At 43.6% G+C, this 18,324-nt stretch overlaps 1 long non-coding RNA gene across 1 annotated transcript in view; it reads right to left on the bottom strand.

The window, feature by feature from the left end:
* Positions 1-17,333, bottom strand: part of LOC138300067 (uncharacterized) — a 64,842-nt gene extending 47,509 nt beyond the window's left edge. The window contains exon 1 of the long non-coding RNA XR_011204871.1: positions 17,197-17,333. This is a non-coding gene — a long non-coding RNA (uncharacterized lncRNA). The remainder of the gene's footprint in view (positions 1-17,196) is intronic.
* Between the last annotated feature and the right edge of the window lie 991 nt (positions 17,334-18,324).

The following is an 18,324-nucleotide window of genomic DNA, read 5'->3' as shown; positions in this document are numbered from 1 at the left end:
TTGCAGATGCTGATGCAGCTTACAGGCCTTTGCTCAGGTATGAGGGTTGATGTCCTCCCGGGGAAACCTGAAAGGCAGGCTTAGAGCTTCCCATGCTGTGCTCATAATATAACTTAGAGAGAACTTAGGGGCATATTTATACTCCGTTTGCGCCAAATTTGCGTCGTTTTTTTCGACGCAAATTCGACGCAAAACTAACTCCATATTTATACTTTGGCGTTAGACGTGTCTAGCGCCAAGGTTCATGGAGTTAGCGTCATTTTTTTGCGTGAACACCTTCCTTGCGTTAATGATATGCAAGGTAGGCGTTCCCGTCTTTAACAATGACTCCGATGCATATGCGTCGTATTTATACTCCCGGGCAAAAATGACGCCCAGGAGTGGGCGGGTCTAAAAAACCTGCATTAGCGCCGGATTTTAGCGCCTGGGTCAGGGCAGGCGTTAAGGGACCTGTGGGCTCAGAATGAGCCCAGAGGTGCCCTCCCCTGCCCCCAGGGACACCCCCTGCCACCCTTGCCCACCCCAGGAGGACACCCAAGGATGGAGGGACCCACCCCAGGGACATTAAGGTAAGTCCAGGTAAGTATTTTTTATTTTATTTTTTTGTGGCATAGGGGGGCCTGATTTGTGCCCCCCTACATGCCACTATGCCCAATGACCATGCCCAGGGGACAGAAGTCCCCTGGGCATGGCCATTGGGCAAGGGGGCATGACTCCTGTCTTTGCTAAGACAGGAGTCATTTCAATGGGGGATGGGCGTCGTAAAAAAAGGGCGCAAATCGGGTTGTGGCGATTTTTTTGCCTCAGCCTGACTTGCACCATTTGTGGACGCCCATACGCCATTTTCCCCCTACGCCGGCGCTGCCTGGTGTATGTCGTTTTTTTTAACGCACACCAGACAGCGCCGGCGGCTAACGCCGGCTAACGTCATTGAATAAATACGGCGCCCGCATGGCGCTTCAGAATGGCGTTAGCCGGTGCAAATTTTTTGGGCGCAAAACTGCGTTAGCGCAGTTTTGCGTCAAAAAGTATAAATATGGCCCTTAATATAGTTGCACTATGATAGCCTTATTCTTGTGCTTCACTCTCACCGTTACTATTTTAATCCTACTGTGTTGTTTCGTTCTGGTTATCGCAGCTCATGCCTTACTATATGAAATGCAGTTGTTTTATTAAACCAATCTTTAAAACTTAAACTGCCTTTGTCATTTTTATATGAGACCGTACTATGTATGAGAGCACCGGTTGTGACCTGAGTGACCACGACTTCCCTGGGAAGTAATAAGATGTCATGCGCTCGGCTGCCCAATTGTCCCTTCCCTTCGGGAGAGATAAGGCACTGCTAGTTAGCCGGAGCATAACCCGGATTTGGGGTGACAAGGGTCCTTCACCGTGGGTCAGACTTAGTCCCTCACACTGTGAAACGATCTTGTCGCCCAAAAGTCCAGTAGTCTCATTAGGATAATGAGAGCCTACGCGACAGTTGGAGGTGGGACAATTTTGGAACTTCCTTTTTTGAGAAGTTCATGGAAGGGATCATGTACATGTACCATGGACTTGAGCTGATTTGGACACCTTACACATAATTTCCCAAATTTATGAGTGGTTCCAGTAAAGTGGGATAATGAAGTACATAAGTTAACACTCATATCTCGAATGTTGGTGGATTTGAATTTGTTGTTTGAGACTGTGTCTCCTGGAGATTTGTGGTTAGAATGTAAGTTTGTGGTTGGTTGGCCAATAGAAGAAGCAGCTAGAATTGGTTCTAATAATGCGCCTGCTGCAGAGATAGCAGATAAATACAGGGCTATGATTGAGTGTTTGACAAAATGAGTTCACGAGAAGGATATAAATAGGCCTAAGAATTTGAGAACCTCACATGAGTCAAAGTAGTCAGTGCATTCTTTTTACGAGAGTCTAATGCACATTTAAAGGAGCACAGTGGATTTTAAAATTGCAAAAAGAATGGGATGAGTGGTTTGATATCTGCATTCATGAATGTGTTGGGTCCAGAAATTAGTAAGCACATTCAACAGAGTAAGTTATGCTGGCAGACAAAGGGCATAGACAAGTTGTTAATGCTGAAAAAGAATAGCAGTGATTATTTTGACACTAAGCAAAAGAAGCTAGAGGAAAAGCAGATGAATGCTCAGACAAAGAAATTTGAACAATGGTCCCAGAATCAAATGGGTTTAAATATGAACTTTGAGCAACCTGGAATGAATAGGATGAATCAAGTGCAGGTGCAAACAGGTGGTAGATGTGATAGAGTGAATATGAGTGCTGTAATGATGAATAATGCAGGTCACTTCTGTGGGAAGATCAGGTATGGAGGAGGGAGTCATCAGAATCCTGCCAGGATTTGTGGGAATGTGGAACAAGTTTCACAGATGGAGAGAAATAACATGATGTTTCCAAACATGCAGAATACAAAGCAAAATATGCAGAATTAGAAATTGTTTTGTATGCCAATGCCATCTGCTCCTGTGATGCACCAGACTATGAGGGACTGGAAGCCCCAGAATTTAGGGTAACAGAGTCCACTGATTTTGAATGATGAATTGGCAGGAAGTAATTAAAAAGGATTGTGCCTGAGGGGAGGCTTGCATGCTTGGAGCAATCCTAGAGGGAGACCAAAGTGGCCTATATGTTGACAGAGAAGTTAATGATCATCCATTTAAATTTTGCTCTATATGAGGGCTACCCTTCTACAATTCAATCTGTGGTAGTTTTAAACCTATCAACTCGGAAAGAGAAGTCCAAGTTGTTCGGTTTAATGATAAGTAAATTGATTATCAGGTTACAGCAGAATTTCTGGTTAAAACTGGCCAGATGGAAACAAGCATTGGTTTATTCTATGTGACTCAAGTCCTTTGAATTTATTAGGAAAAGATTTAGTGTCCCATGTATCAAAGGATTTTACCCATTCTATGTCTATGGGAAAATGTGTTCATACATATGGCCCTTATTGTATGAAATGAATTGTGTCATATATTGCACACTGGTTGGTGTTGCAATAAAGACAAGACAGGGGGACTATTTATCATTATGTCATACTTCACAGCACAGCAAGGCACCCTGTTCCACTGTACTGTGTGATAGGGAAATGGCAGGAATGTGCCATATTTAACATCGTACAACATATTCCTGGCTTTTCCTTGCTCTGGCTCACAATGTGCTGCCTAGCCCAACACAGGCGCCATTGTGAAAGGGCACCTGCATCATAAGCAGGATTGTTTTGTGCAGGAAGAAACACCTTCCTGACAAAAACAATCCTGAGGCATTTTCCACTTTTCTTGTGTGCTGCAGAATGCATCTCACATAGAAAGAGGAAGCAACAAGGATAAATAAAGATATTTCTCCTTGTTATGCCTCACTCAGGGAGGCGTAGCATTTTGCTACCTTCTCAGGTCTAACAGCAATTGTAAATCTGAGAATGCACCAAAATCCAACTAGTGCATTGAAGGAGAAACTGGGCTGACAGTCATCTTGTGTTTCCATTGCTACCAGCTCAGTTTCCAATTATTGTTTTTCATTTCTTTGTGTGTTAAACTTCCTGATTTTGCTGTCACAATGCTGGCTACTATCATTTTTGCAATAGGGATCCTCCGTAGGATCCTGACAGTGCCCGATCTTGAAAAGGATCCTTCCTTTCGTGCTTTTGTTGGAATTTTTTTGTGAAAGGCCTTAGTCAAATGAGGAGCATGTACATCTGTGTGTTTTTCCCCAAGACCTTTTCTTTGGCCCATAACCCTTCAAGTCAATCAAATAGTAAAGATGCTTGTTAAAACCTTTCAAATCAAATATTCTTTTAACTTCATATTCTTCTCCCCCTTCCACTAGTAATGGCTTAGGAGGCATACTGGTTCTTAAATCTGATTGAGCTTTTTTTAATAAGGAAACATGAAAGACTGGGTCAATTCTAGTGTTCTTGGCAATGTTAAACAAAATGTCACGGGATTCATGATTCCTTCCATGGGGTCCGGTCCAATAAAATGAGGTTGAAATTTCTGATCACCCTTTAAGCTTAGATGTTTTGAACTGAGCCAAACTTTATCTCCAATTCAAAGAGATGGTTTCTTCTTTCTTTTCTTTTCAGCAAAAAAACTGATAACGGTCCTTAGCTTCTGTTTGATTCTGTACTGCTGATTGATGAACCTGTGCTAAATGGTGTACTATGTCTTTTGATACTGGCACAGGTATTTCTTTCCGCTCAATCAGAGAGATTGGGTGTCTTCCATAGTTCATATAAAAGGATGAATATCCAGTGGAACAAACTCTGCTGTCCACAAATAAGCAGGCAGTCCTCTTCTTCTCTGTCTGTCCATCTGTTTCTGGATGGAAACTGGTCGAGTATCTGGTTTCTATGTTCAATTTACTAGTGAAAGTCCTCCAGAAATTGTATATAAACTGAGAACTCCTGTCAGAGATGATAACCTCTGGTATACCATAAGTTCGGATTGCTTGTTGGTTGAAATATTGAGCTAGTTGCTTAGCAGTTGGGATACTTTTTAAAGCAACAAAATATGTCATTTTGGTGAAAGTATCTACACAGACTATAATGATATTTATTGTTAACTGGAAGGTATATCTACTATGAAACCTAAGGACACCGTATGCCGAGGGTAAGGTGGAGTGGGTAAGGGTTGTAATAGTCTCTTGGGGGGTTGTCTTTCCAGTTTTCCCTGAGCACAAATCTTGTAACTATTTACATACTAGTGAAAGTCGTTGTTCATTTTTTGGCCACCAAAACTGCCACTTAACCAGATCTTTGATTTTCAGAATTCCTTTATGACCTGCCAAAGGGCTATCATGACATTCATATAGAGCCTTAGTCTGTAGTTCTTTAGTGGCTCCATCTAAATATGGCAGTTAGTCCCGAACTTCTTTCTTTGGATCTTAGTCCACCCATCCCTTCATCTCTTCGGAACTCATGGACTGCATTATTTGTTCCTTTAATGTTTCCTTGGAAGTGGCTCCAATAATCTTTGACTCTAGAATTATCTTTTGGCTTTCAATTGAATTCTTCTGTCCCTTTGTGTCCAACCTTGATAAGGCAGCGGTTCTTCCATTCTTGCTTCCTGGTCTGTAAGTGATGATGAAATCATAATGAGCAAAATATAATGACCATCCGAGTTGTCGTGGACTTAAGGTTCTGGCTGAATTCAAGAATTTCAGGTTTCTATTGTCTTGCATACTGTTACTGTGTGTTTTGCTCACACTAAGTAGTGTCTCCACTCATTGAAGGAATCCTTAATTGCAAGTAATTCTTTTTCTGTTATGGTGTAATTCACATCAGCTGGAATCAGTTTCTGGGAATGATAAGCTATGGGATGTAACTGTCCACTTTCCTTATGCCTCTGAGATCGGACTGCACCGATGGCTAAATATGATGCATCGGTCTCCAGATAAAATGGTTCTGAGGGATCTACATGAAGCAAAATTAGAGCTGAGGTGAAGCTCTCCTTTAAAGATTTGAACACTTCTTCAGCTTCTTCTCACCATTTGAAAGGCACACCTTTTCTCAACAGTTGTATGAGAGGAATCATCTTGGCGGTTTTTCACTCAGTAACTGCTTTTACCTTTTGCTCATCCATGGTTACTCCTGTAGCAGAGAGTACAAACCCCAAAAATTTCACTATATTTACAGTGAAAGTACATTTTTCCAATTTTGCGTATAGTTTGTTCTCTCTAAGTCACCGAAGTACTGTTCTTACTGTTTCTGATGCTCTTCTTCAGTGGCTGAATAGAACAGAACATCATCTATATAGATGATGGCACATTTGTCTATGAATTCACTAAGGCGTCATTAATAAAATGCTGAAAGGCACCAAGGGCATTGCAAACCCCATATGGCATTACCTGATATTCAAACAGACCATATTTTGTTCTGAATTATGTCTTCCATTCATCTCCTTCTCTCAATCGTATCAGGTAATAAGCTCCCCTAAGGTCGAGTTTTGTATAAATTTGTGCTCCCTTGATCTGGTCTAGAAGTACTGAAATGAGAAGTGGTGGGTAGCCATTCTTTACTGTGATCTGATTGATTGCTCCATAATCTATACAATGTCTTAATTCACCCTCCTTCTTGGGCACAAAGAAAAGTGGTGAGGAGACTGGAGATTGGGATGGTCTGATGAATCTGTTGGCTAAATATTTTTTTATGTGATTCCTCAAATGTTGATTCTCTTTTTCAGTCAATGCATAGATCCTGCTGCAGGGTAAATGTGAGCCCGGTTCTAATTCTATTTTGCAGTCATAAGATTTATGTGGGGGAAATGTCTCCATTTCTACTTCATTAAATATGTCTGCATAGTCTCTATACTCTTCTGGTATCTCATTTGTTTGTATAATGCAAACTGAAGCTCCACCTTCACAGAGGAGGGCTGCAACATATGATTCCCGGTGTGGTTCACGTCTCTTGAAACAATTTTCATGGCAATATGCTCAATCCATTGCAATTGTTCTTGCACTCCAGGCTATTGTTGGGTTGTGCTCAGTCAAGCGTGGAAGTCCCAATGTGAGTTGAAGCTGTGGTGCAAGAATCAAGTTAAATTTTATAGCTTCTTGATATCCCTCTTGTAATAGTAGTTCCACTGGCTCAGTGTGGCTTACAGTTGGTCCTGAAGAAAGATTGGTGCCATCAATAGCTCAAACTGCTTCATTTTTTGTTTTCCTTGTGGCCTTCAATCCTATTTGATCTTCAAACTTCAGGTCACAAAAGTTTCCAGTGACCCAGAATCCAAAATCACTGATATCTCTTTTAGTACAATGTGTCAAAAATGTAATGTCACTGAAAGAACTAGGTGACGGGACAATGCATGTAACATATTCTCTACCAGATGATGCTTAAGAGTTGTTTTCTGATCTGTACTCACCAGTCCAACTCCTCCTACTGGTGGTGCTGCAAATATTTTTCTTCAATAGTTGCTTAGGCACATCTTCACAAAATGTTCACTTGTCTTACAATATAGACATAGTTTGTTTTGCCTTCTTTTCTCTTTTTCTTCTTTTGACAATGGACCTTTGAAAGTGCCTATTTGCATGGGTTCCACATCTGGTGGGTTTACTCTGATCTTAACTTTTTCCATTTTATTTCCATCAAACCCTGGTATGCTGGATCGGAATTTCCTTTTCTTTTCTCCTCTGCTTTCATTCTGAAGAAAATATATCTCCAGTACCTAGATCCACCTAGCAGAAATTTCAGTCAGTCTATTAGGGATTTGTGTAAATGCATCCTTCAATACGTCCTTTAAGCCTCTGTAGAAGATTGCTGCCCTTGTAATTCTCTTGCCACTCTGTTTTGACTACCAGTTTGTTAAATTGGACCAGATAGGCTACTAAGTCTCAATTTCCCTGTTTTAACTCCAGTAGTTCACATCAGTTGCGTGTGCTGACTTCCTTCTGTTGAAAACCCAGAGAAATTCCTTCTTCAATTCTTCAAAGCTGCATAATATTTGATCATCTCTTGTTACTAAGGGCATGGACCAAGATGCTGCATCACCGCTGAGATAGGACAAAAATAAAGGTCTAATCAAGATTGTGCATCAGGAAAAATCATAGGACAGCACATAAAATACAGGGAACATTGTGTCAGAAAAATGTGAGCCTTTTGAGAGTCTCCACTAAAACGCTCCAGGGGCACTAAGAGAATAAATGGAGCTAGGAAGTGAATGACTTGGGTGAGTGGTGTACGAGGTATTGAAGCTTGTAGTTGAGCTAGAGGCTTCTGAATTTAAACTAGTTCCTGACATTATTTAATTCATCCTTAAGGCCAAATCAGGCGTTTCTCTTCTGGAGTTCACCATTTCTTGTGATAGGGTCTTATTATCTTCCCTCGAGGAAACTAACTCCTTTTGTATGCATTCTAAGATTTCTCCCAAATTTTTAAAATGTAATCCGTCTGCCATTCTGCTCGGGTGTAAGTTAACAATTAGGGCACTTCACTCCGTCAGCGCTCTTTACCAATATCTTGCACAGGAGCAAGAAGACGACTATACCCAGTGCCGACTCAGAGCACTGCCGGTTCTCTCAATTAGTTTTTTTTGGACTACTGTATCATGGGTACTACCAATGAGGTGGCTGTCTGGACAAATATGGGGGGGGGGGGCTTTGAGTATAAGCCAGTCAGTGGATCTATAGGCAGCTATTTATAGTAGTCCTAAGGGGAGGCGGGTGGAGGACTGGCTGGAGAGCTGAATTGAAGTCCTCTTGAGACATAGCGGTGAGATTGTACACAGCCTTAGGGGCACACTTTGGCTTGCAGCTTAAGAGAACTCCAAACCTATCTGACAATTTGGGAAAAGTCTAAAAATGTGGGTTACTCTCAGGATCCTTTTTGGGCAGACTCTGAAGCATGAGAATATTTTTTTGTCTCTCTGATGATTTGGATTAGGCTGATGAGGATTCAGAATCTCTGGGGAGAAGCCAGAGGAGAGGATCACTGGGTAGCATCTTAAGTGATGTAAACAGCCTGGATGAAGGGAGTGAAATTCTAGTCTCTGAAACCCTGTGACAGACATTTCCCTGATGGTTAAGAAAAAGAGGCCCCAGCTGAGGGTAGTGCCATGGCTAGTCTAAAATGGGATTATATTGCTATTCCTGGCATCGAAGGGCATTTGCGGGAGGAAAAGGTCTCTGGGGTGTTTAATCATACGGACAGTGCCACATTGGCAATATATCAAGGCACCATGGCCCACTTGGAGCAAACCTAGGCAGATAGTCGTAGTCCTCAAACTTCTTATAGGAAATTACAGGGGGCCATCCCAATGGCTGCCAAGGCCTGTGTGGAGTTTTCCCAAAGAATGACGGAGGTGGAGAGCAGAGTGGCTGTCCAGGAGAGGGAGGTTTAAACTCATCGTCAAAAAGCTGTGACAAATTTTTGTCAAATTACTGACATCCACTGGCAGCTGGAAGAGTTTAAGAATAGACTTAGACGCAATAGCCTCAGAGTATTGCGGATGGTAGAGGAAGTATAAGGAGCTGATTCCTGTAACTATGTAGTAGGATTGTTAATTGTATAAAGGTGCCTTCCTGGAACTAGCCCACTGGAACTGGGAGTAGGTTCAAAAGCCCACAGATTTTTGTTTAAACAACTGACCCAACAGTGACAAGATGATGGCAAACCAAGAGCAGTCCTGGTGTACTTTGGGAAAGTTTTGCTTAGACAGGCAATATTTGATCTTGTCCGCCCAGATCAGAAGCACACCTATTAAGGGTACTCATTCTTTGTCAGACCAGATTTCTGTTGTGCTACAGTGGAGAGGCCGTGGTGGTTAGGAAAGATGATCCAACCTTTTCAGCATAAAGGGGCTTAAGTGTTTGTGCTGAGCCCAGCAAAATTGAAAGGTATTATTCACGATAGGGAAAATTTCTTGACTTCAGAAAATAAAGTGGATGAGTTCCTTAACAGATTGACTGTAGGATGATTTTGTCTAAGAGGTCAAAGGTTGTTTGACTCTTGACAAATATTGCTGATCTATAATTGTTTTTGGATGGCTTATGCACATATAGGGTACTGTCAAGTTCTGATCCATTTTTTTCTTTTAGGTATGGATCGCTGATTATAGAGTATTCTGATTATTTTGAGTGGGTATGGTTAGAACAGGCTTAATGTTGAGGCATGTTTTTGCTTTGAGCAGCAATAGCGAATCAGAGGTAGGGAGGAGGGCATTCTACCATCTACAGACTTGGGTGATCCAATTTCCCTGGATGTCTGTGTAGGGGGCAGGGTAGGAGATAAGGAGGTAGGGGAAGGGCTGGGGAGGACAGAGGAGTGGTGGTGGATGTGGGAAGGGAGATGGTAGTGGGGGTTGATAAGGGACAGGGCACGGGATTTTGGTACAGCAGACAAGGATGGTGCTTTTGATGTGTAGCAGTAGGATTGCTGGATGCCTTTTTCTTTTTTGTTTTCTCTTGTATTATGGTATCGTGGCAAGACAATCCTGCTGTTTGGATACTGCAGTTGCCATCAATTGGTGTTTTATAAATACCTTTGTTCCTAAAATACCCTATAATGCAAGATAGCAGACTAAATATACTTACTATCAATGTCTGTGGCCTGAATGATAGGGATAAGAGGGGTCGAGTGACACTAGCCTTAAGGCTGATGAAGCTAGATCTAGGGCCATATTTATGAGCCTCTAGCACCACCGAAGCATCACTTATCGTGACGCTCCGGTGGTGCTATGCCTTGTGCTGTATTTACAACGTGGCATTAAGCCACTTTTTGTGGCTCAATGCCACCTTGATAGTACAACCCCTTCACACACAGCCCTTTGCGTGGAATTGACGTGTAATGGGTGTTGCTTTGGGCATGAAATTTGTCTAGATCTACACTCAGGGCCTAAGTATGACCCTGGCGGTCACCGAATTACGGGCAGTGGAAGGTGCGACGGGTGCTGCTGCACCCGCCGCACCGCCACTTTGGCTCCAGCTTGATTACGAGCCAGTGGCAATGTTAAGGCCCTGGGGTGAACTCCTAATAGGGCCAGTGGTGTTCAGGATGCACAGGTGGCCTGATGGTGGCATGAGTTTGGCGGGCAGCCTCCGCTGACCGCCAAACTCATAATGGGAACCTCAGTCTTTTTTAAAAGCTAAGGCGGGAGATTCCTTTCTTTGTGGGAGGAAACTAATATTGTAATTTTTAGTAAGAAAGGCAAACCCTCTTTGGATCCAGGGTATTATAAACCAATTTCTCTAATAAACTGTGACACAAAGATTTATGCAACTGTTTTGGCCAATCATTTGGGTAGAGGCATCCCTACTCTGGTGTCCTTCCCAAAACATGGGTTTATACCAGGGAGAGGAATGGTGGATCATCTTAGAAAGGTGATTACCTAATCTGATATCTCTAAAGACACTGTAACAAAAATGGGGTTAGTACTATTTGACACCGAGAAAACATTTGATCGGACAACTTGGGACTATTTATGGGCAGTCCAGGATCAGCAGAGGCTTGGCCCTTGGTTTTTTGTAAACCTGTTTAAGCATTGTATCAAACTCCCACTGTGAGGCTACAAATTATGTGATTGTGGCTGGGAAACATCTTGAGAGGGACGCTGCAAGGCTGTCCTTTGCCATTGTTATTTGCCTCTTACATTGATTCCCCCTCTCACACTTCTGGAAGGGAAGTCTCAACTCTGTTGTGTAGTACAAGGTGCTGGCTAATGCAGACAACATAATGGTAGTTACCTCAGACCCCACAAAGCCTTTGGGATGGTCTCATGCTATAAGCTGAGTGTTGCCAAAACACAGGTGGTATGTACTAAGGAGATTGAGCATAGGGATTCTCCATGGGTTGAGTAGTCCACGTATCGGGGGCAGATAACAGCAGATCTAGGACAACTAGTTGCATTAAATTTGACGGCACTGCCCAGCACTATAAGTCAGGAACTTAGAAGAATTAACTATTTGCACTTATCATTGGTGGGGAGGTGTAATGTGCTCAAAATTATAATTCTGCCAAAACTACTTGTTAGAAATGGGGTCTTTGATTGGCAGTCAGGTTACCCCCTGTCCAAGCAAGGACCCTCACTCTAGTCAGGGTAAATCACACACAATCCAAATTATCCTGTGGCCACCATCTGGAAGCTTGACACTGAGCAGTCAGGCTTAACCTAGAAGGCAATGTGTAAAGTATTTGTGCAATAAATCATGCAATAACACAGTGCAAACACCAGAAAAATACACCACACAGGTTTAGAAAAATGTAGAATATTTATCTGAGTAAATTAAGGTCAAAATGATTAAGATTTGATAAATACATGTTGAAATATCACTTTTGTAATGATAAGATGAAGTTTAAGTTCTTAAAAGCAACAATGGTCTCTTACAAGCACAAAATACCTGGTCTGCGTCAAAATTACACACACGAAGACCGCAGAGGAGGAAATGCGTTGAAAATGGTAAGTGCGTTGATTCTTTTCCATGCGGCAAGGGCTTTGCATTGAATTCCGGAACGCAGGCTTGAGTCCTCTTTGTGATGCGGGGTCTTTCGATGCCCAGGGATGATGCGTGGAGATCCGGGAAGCACAGGGTGAAGTCACAGGTGTTGCGTCAATCCAGTGGGTGTTGCGCCAGAGTTCATGTCGCATGGCAGGTGCTGCGTCGATTCCTCTTACAGGAAGTCGGGCTGCGTCGGTCCGTCTCGGCGATGCGTCGACCCAGTGGGCTGTGCATCGAAGTTCCGGTTGCAATGCTGGTGCTGCGTCGATTGCCACTCAGGGAGCCAGGGTGCGTTGTTCCAGTTCAGCGATGCGGGGATTCTTAACCCAATAAGTAGGCTGTGCGTCGTTTCCGTCAGGCTGTGAGTCGATATTTCGTCAAACAAGGAGTTCTTTGCATAGATAAAGGCCCTTATTACAACCTTGGTGGTAAATGCCGCCGACCGCCGTGCTGATGGCCGCCAACATACTGTGACCGCAGCGGTATACCGCTACTTGTATTATGACCCACACAGAGAAATCCGCCGCTATACAGACACCCACACAAGTCCGACAGCCCAAATATCAGTGATAAATTGGCGTTACCAAAAGCCACACCGTTATGCCAACAGAAATACACCCACAGTATCAGGACCCACGAATCACAGCACCGGTCTTTCAACCACGGTAAACCATTGGCAGTACACACCCCTGCGCTCAAAAAACACACACTAACAAAACTACACCACATTGGCCAATTCAAAATACCACACCCAAACACCCAATCCAATATAAAACACGCACCCACAATACCCACAATCGCTTACAATGAAAAAATATATTGCCAACTGAGAGAGGGACAAGCTGGGAGCACCCACCCAATCTGAGCCACATAACACCATCACCAATACATCATCAACGCACCTCACAGCACACACCCCAACACATCACCCCACACACCCTCACACATACCACTCACACTACACCCATGGCACCACAATGACACCCCAGGTTCTCGGAGGAGGAGCTAAGGGTCATGGTGGAGGAAATCATCTGGGTAGAGCCACAGCTATTCGGATCACAGGTGCAGCAGATGTCCATTGCAAGGAAGATGGAGCTATGGCTGAGAGTCGTGGACAGGGTCAATGCCGTGGGACAGCACCCTAAAACAAGGGATGACATCAGGAAGAGGTGGAACAACCTACGGGAAAGGTGCGTTCCGTGGTAGCAAGACACCAGGTAGCAGTACAGAGGACTGGCGGTGGACCCCCACCTCCTCCCCCACAACTAACAACATGGGAGGAGCAAGTCTTGGCGATAATGCATCCTGAGGGCCTCGCAGGAGTTGCAGGAGGACTGGCCTCATGTAAGTCAAATATTTACCACTTTATCCCCCCCCCAACCTACCGCATGCCATTACTAACTCCCACCCCTACCCTCACCCCATCACTCCACCACCTCACATATACCTCACCATCACGACCCACACATCCCAATACCAAGCCCTGTATGCAACAACAATGCATGGACACCCATCACAGACCTGCATGGACATCCATCACCACAGCATGAACACTAGTGACCATCACTTAGCCAAACAAATCACAACTAGCACAAGCCAAAGCTGCCTTGCCAATAACAACCATAGAGGGAAACATACCCATGCACAAGATGGCACACGCAGATACAATAACACTGCATTTCATCCCCACAGGACCCCCACTCAATGTCACCAGAGAGTGAGGTGCCACCAACATCCAGTCCCCCTCCCCCAGAAGAGGCCCACAGTGATGACAGCAGCTCTGCATGCCTGGATCACGATGACCAACCTGGCCCATCAGGGACCTCTGGACAGTCGGTTACCCTGACACAGTCCCATACCACCACTGAGCCTCCCCCCTCAGGAAACATCAGCACAGCACCTGCCCAGCGGGCCCATCCCTCTGTCCCCAGGACACGTCAATCAGCAGTGTGTCCACCACTACAGGGACCCCGGGCATCCCCACAAACAAAGGACGATCAGGGACCTGGGGTCAGTGGCAGTGGCCACATGGTTCAGGGGACAGAGGCACAGGACAACAGGGAAGCTGGGAGGACTGCTGTGCGACAGGGGGAGGACAGGCCCAGGGAACCTACTGTCCACGAGGCATTTGCAGGGATCCTGGGAGCATACCAACATTCAAAGGAGACCTTGGGCCAGATACTGTACAAGTGGATGCAGGAGGGAGAGTACCTGGGGGATCAGGGAGGACCTCAAACATATCCACACCATCCTGGTCACCATTGCAGGGGTGCTGGCTGACATGGCCAACACCATGAGGGAGGCAGTGGCATAACAATGGGCCCCTGACACTAGCCACACCGATGAACAGCCCTCCACCTCCGCCAGCGCTAGTGGACAGGAGGCCCCGCCACAGGACCAACAGGCCACCAGCACCCCACCCCCTGCAGAAGGAGAAGCACCCCACAAATGGTCCCTGCTATCCAGGCTGAAACCAGAGAACATTGCCAAGACCCATGCCAGCAAATAAGACTCTCCTGATTGTCACCCTTCTGTCCCACTTTGTTACCCTGTCCACCTTGAACTGCTATTGCTCCCCTTCCTATGCCCCATTGGACAATACACCAGTGATACCAATAGACTGGACTCTACCCTGGACTTTCCTCCATCATCAACCCAGCCCATTGCAATACCCCCTCCTCTTATTTGCACATAAAAAAACACCCTTGGAACTAATACAAGTATGGAGTCTGTCAATTGATTCAAATATGTATTCGTTTAACAAGCTGTAAACATTTCAATTCAATTGTACAGTCATGTATACATAGTTATGACCTGTAGTGGGCAGCAGGGAACACACAAGGAGCCAGCGTGGGGCACATAGATCTGAAAATAGAGATGCCAAAGGGTACAGTAAGTGGCCACACAATATGGAAAATCAGGCTGCCATGTACAATGTCCAACACAAAACTGCAATGGAAAGTGAAGTTACAGTGCCTTACCTGTGTGTCACTGGAAGTACTGTTGTATGAGTGATATTCTGCTGTCCACATCTTCTTCCTCTGCCTCCTCTTCCTCATTGTCCACAGGCTTCACCACTGCCACAAGGCCATCTCCAGGCTCACCTTCCTGCAGAAAAGGCACCTGGTGTCTCAATGCCAGGTTGTGCAACATGCAACATGCAACGATGATTTGGCACACCTTCTTGTGTGAGTAGTACAGGGATCCACCTGTCAGATGGAGGCAACGGGACCTGGCATTCGGAGGCCAAAGGTTCTTTTAATGATCCTCCTTGTTCACCCATGTGCCTCATTGTAACGTTCCTCAGACCTTGTCCTGGTATTCCTCACTGGGGTCAGTAGCCATGAGAGGTTGGGGTAACCAGAATCACCTGCAAATATTCGAGGGATACCAGTTAGACATACACTCACCCTTAGGGATAACCCCACACCCATATACCTACATCAACTGGGTGGGGACCATGGGCTCACCTATTAGCCACACCCGGTGCCTATGGAGTTGAGACATCACATATGGAATGCTGCTGTTCCTAAAGATGAAGGTATCATGCACAGAGCCAGGATACATGGTATTCACATGGGAGATGTACTGGTCCGCCAGACACACCATCTACACATTCAGAGAGGGATAGCTTTTTTAATTCCCGAACACTTGTTCATTCCTCTGGGGAGGCACAAATGCTACATGTGTACCATCAATGGCACCAATGATGTTGGGGATATGTCCTAGGGCATAGAAGTCAGCTTTCACTGTGGCCAAATCCTCCACCTTGGGGAATACGATGTAGCTGCGCATGTGTTTCAGCAGGGCAGACAACACTCTGGTCAACACGTTTGAGAACATAGGCTGTGACATCCCTGATGCCATGGACACTGTTGCTTGGAATATACCACTTTCCAGGAAATCGAGCACTAACAGGACCTGCACAAGAAGGGGGATACCTGTGGGCTGGCGGATAGCTGAAATCAGGTCTGGCTCCAATTGGGCACACAGTTCTTGGATTGTGGCCATTTCAAGTCTGTAGGTTAGGATCATGTGTCTGTCCTCCATTGTCACCAGGTCCACCAGGGGTCTGTACACTGGAGGATGTCTCCATCTCATATTCATCCTCAGCGGTTGAACTCTAGGGAGAAAAACGGTGAGCAGAGGGTCATATTCACACATCTATTGAAATAATGATGCATCTCTTCCTTTACAGAAACAGTATGTGAATTTGAGAGTCAGTTGATGTGCCAATGTCTGCTGTGACGCAGTTAGGTATTACTCAAAAACAGAGGTCTACCCATATAACCCTACTAGTCCTGGGTAGGAAGTACAAACAATATAGACGATTGGTCTATTAGTAGGAAAAAATCTGTCACATAAATTCAGACACAGTTAGGCTATTAGTCCCTCATTGGCAATGAAAATAAATTTCAATATTTATTCAATTCATTAATTTGAACAACAAGGATGAAAAATCAATAAAAACCCAAAGAGCATTCCAGCATTTCTAGACCAACAAATATTATTGAAAATGTATAATCTCACACAGAATTCGCCATTGCTGTCCTAATTTACAAGTAATGTGGTTATGTCCATAAATAATATTATAATCCACATTAATGCAATGGTTGTACTTAAAACCACATTCTGAGTTCTAAAGCCACTTCATCTTAATCATAAAGAAATGTGTTCCACAATCCTTTGAAGGTATGTTAAACCTTCCTTACAACCTCGCAATACATCAAAAACAGTTGACGCATTTCGGCCTCTTCAAATTGGGCCTCATCAGAACTAATGGAGACTACAATGCCTATCAAACATAAAAAAATCCAAAATGACAGATTAAAAATATTTTTTTGACACTAAAACAGTCTCTTTAATCCCTCCACCATATGCAAACTAAAAAAATATATACTACTTCCAAGTGAAAAGACAAGCAAAAGAAAAACGGAAACCCCACTGTAAATTGCCAAATCCATCACACCAAAAAGGTGTCAAAGTGGTTCACATGTTCTGTTAATTTGAGTGTGAATGTGAAAATTAAACTCCTAATTTACAGCTCATTGTGTCTTAAAATTAGCTATATAGTGACCACACACAGTGCCTCCAGATGGCAAATCAAAGATGGTCACCTTATTCACTGCTCAACTCATCTCCACGAACTGTGTTTTCAAATTCTAGGAAGTAATATTTATATACTATTAAGAAGACCAGCATAATTCCTTCAGTATTAAACCCAAGGTAAACCTTTCTTTGCGTACTTACTGGATTAGTCACAAAATTCTTTCTGCAGTGACCATCATGGTCTCGCGCTCGGGCATATATGCTGCGATGTCGCAACACTGAGGAAATCGAAGCACTTCTGATTCCAGCGTGCAGGGCGTTACAGGAACTGCTTCCGCGACGCGAAACGCGGTTACGGTTACAAAACCCAACCGCATTCGTAACTGATCGCGTCAGGAAGTTTCAGCCATATTGCAGATAAACTATAGCTGTGCAAATAATGGCCGCCATCTTGGAACAGATATTTTATCTGAAACTGTGTCAAATATTAGTAGTAAACCATAATGTGTCTCATACTGAACTCGAGCGGTGAAAACACCTTCTTGATTATAAAACTGGAGCTATTACAACCTAATTAATCCTCAAAATGTCGCACTAGAACTAAATACATTCTGTATTAAATAAATAAATAAATACAAATTAAAAAAGGGGGGGCAGCAGTCATCGTATCAAAAAGGCACAATGGTTATACTTGTTTAACATTTCTTCGTTCGACCCTATATATTAGTGAACTTCATTCTATGTTCTCATAAAGAGGTTGCTATTTATTCTGGGGATGCCAGTACATCTCAAGTTCAAAATGACCTTGCGCTTACTTTACAGCAATATTCTATACTTTTTATGACTACTTCTCAGCACATTTCAGTCAAGTCACTTAATTGGAACCACTTAATCTATGCAATCTTGAAACATACTTGCGAGGTTCAAACCAGAATTTACAAAAAGCTATCTATACAGATTACTTTTGCTGCTGAGCGTAATGCCTTCATTCATTCTCAATTCTGTATAATCAACATTCAAAGTATTATATAAACATTGTATAAACATTGAAAAAACATTGGTCCCAGTCACCATTCTAGGAAGTCAAATGTTCTGAGTAATAACCACCGATCAGATTCTAGATCAAGGACCACAGTTCATCCATGTCATTCAAACCTTGTCTAGCTGTTCCGTACTTCTCAATAAATCTTGCTTCTATTCTTAGTATCACTGCTAGTACAGTCTACCAAATGTCATCTGATTTATGATTAAATTCACTAAAATGCTATACCATTGGTGCTCCTCGAATTGTACATTTAATCCTTGATCTATGTTGCAAGATTCTTGACT

Source organism: Pleurodeles waltl, chromosome 1_2 (genome assembly GCF_031143425.1).
Source record: "Pleurodeles waltl isolate 20211129_DDA chromosome 1_2, aPleWal1.hap1.20221129, whole genome shotgun sequence".
Lineage (NCBI taxonomy): Eukaryota > Metazoa > Chordata > Amphibia > Caudata > Salamandridae > Pleurodeles > Pleurodeles waltl.
This window is presented reverse-complemented; position numbering and strand designations above follow the sequence as displayed.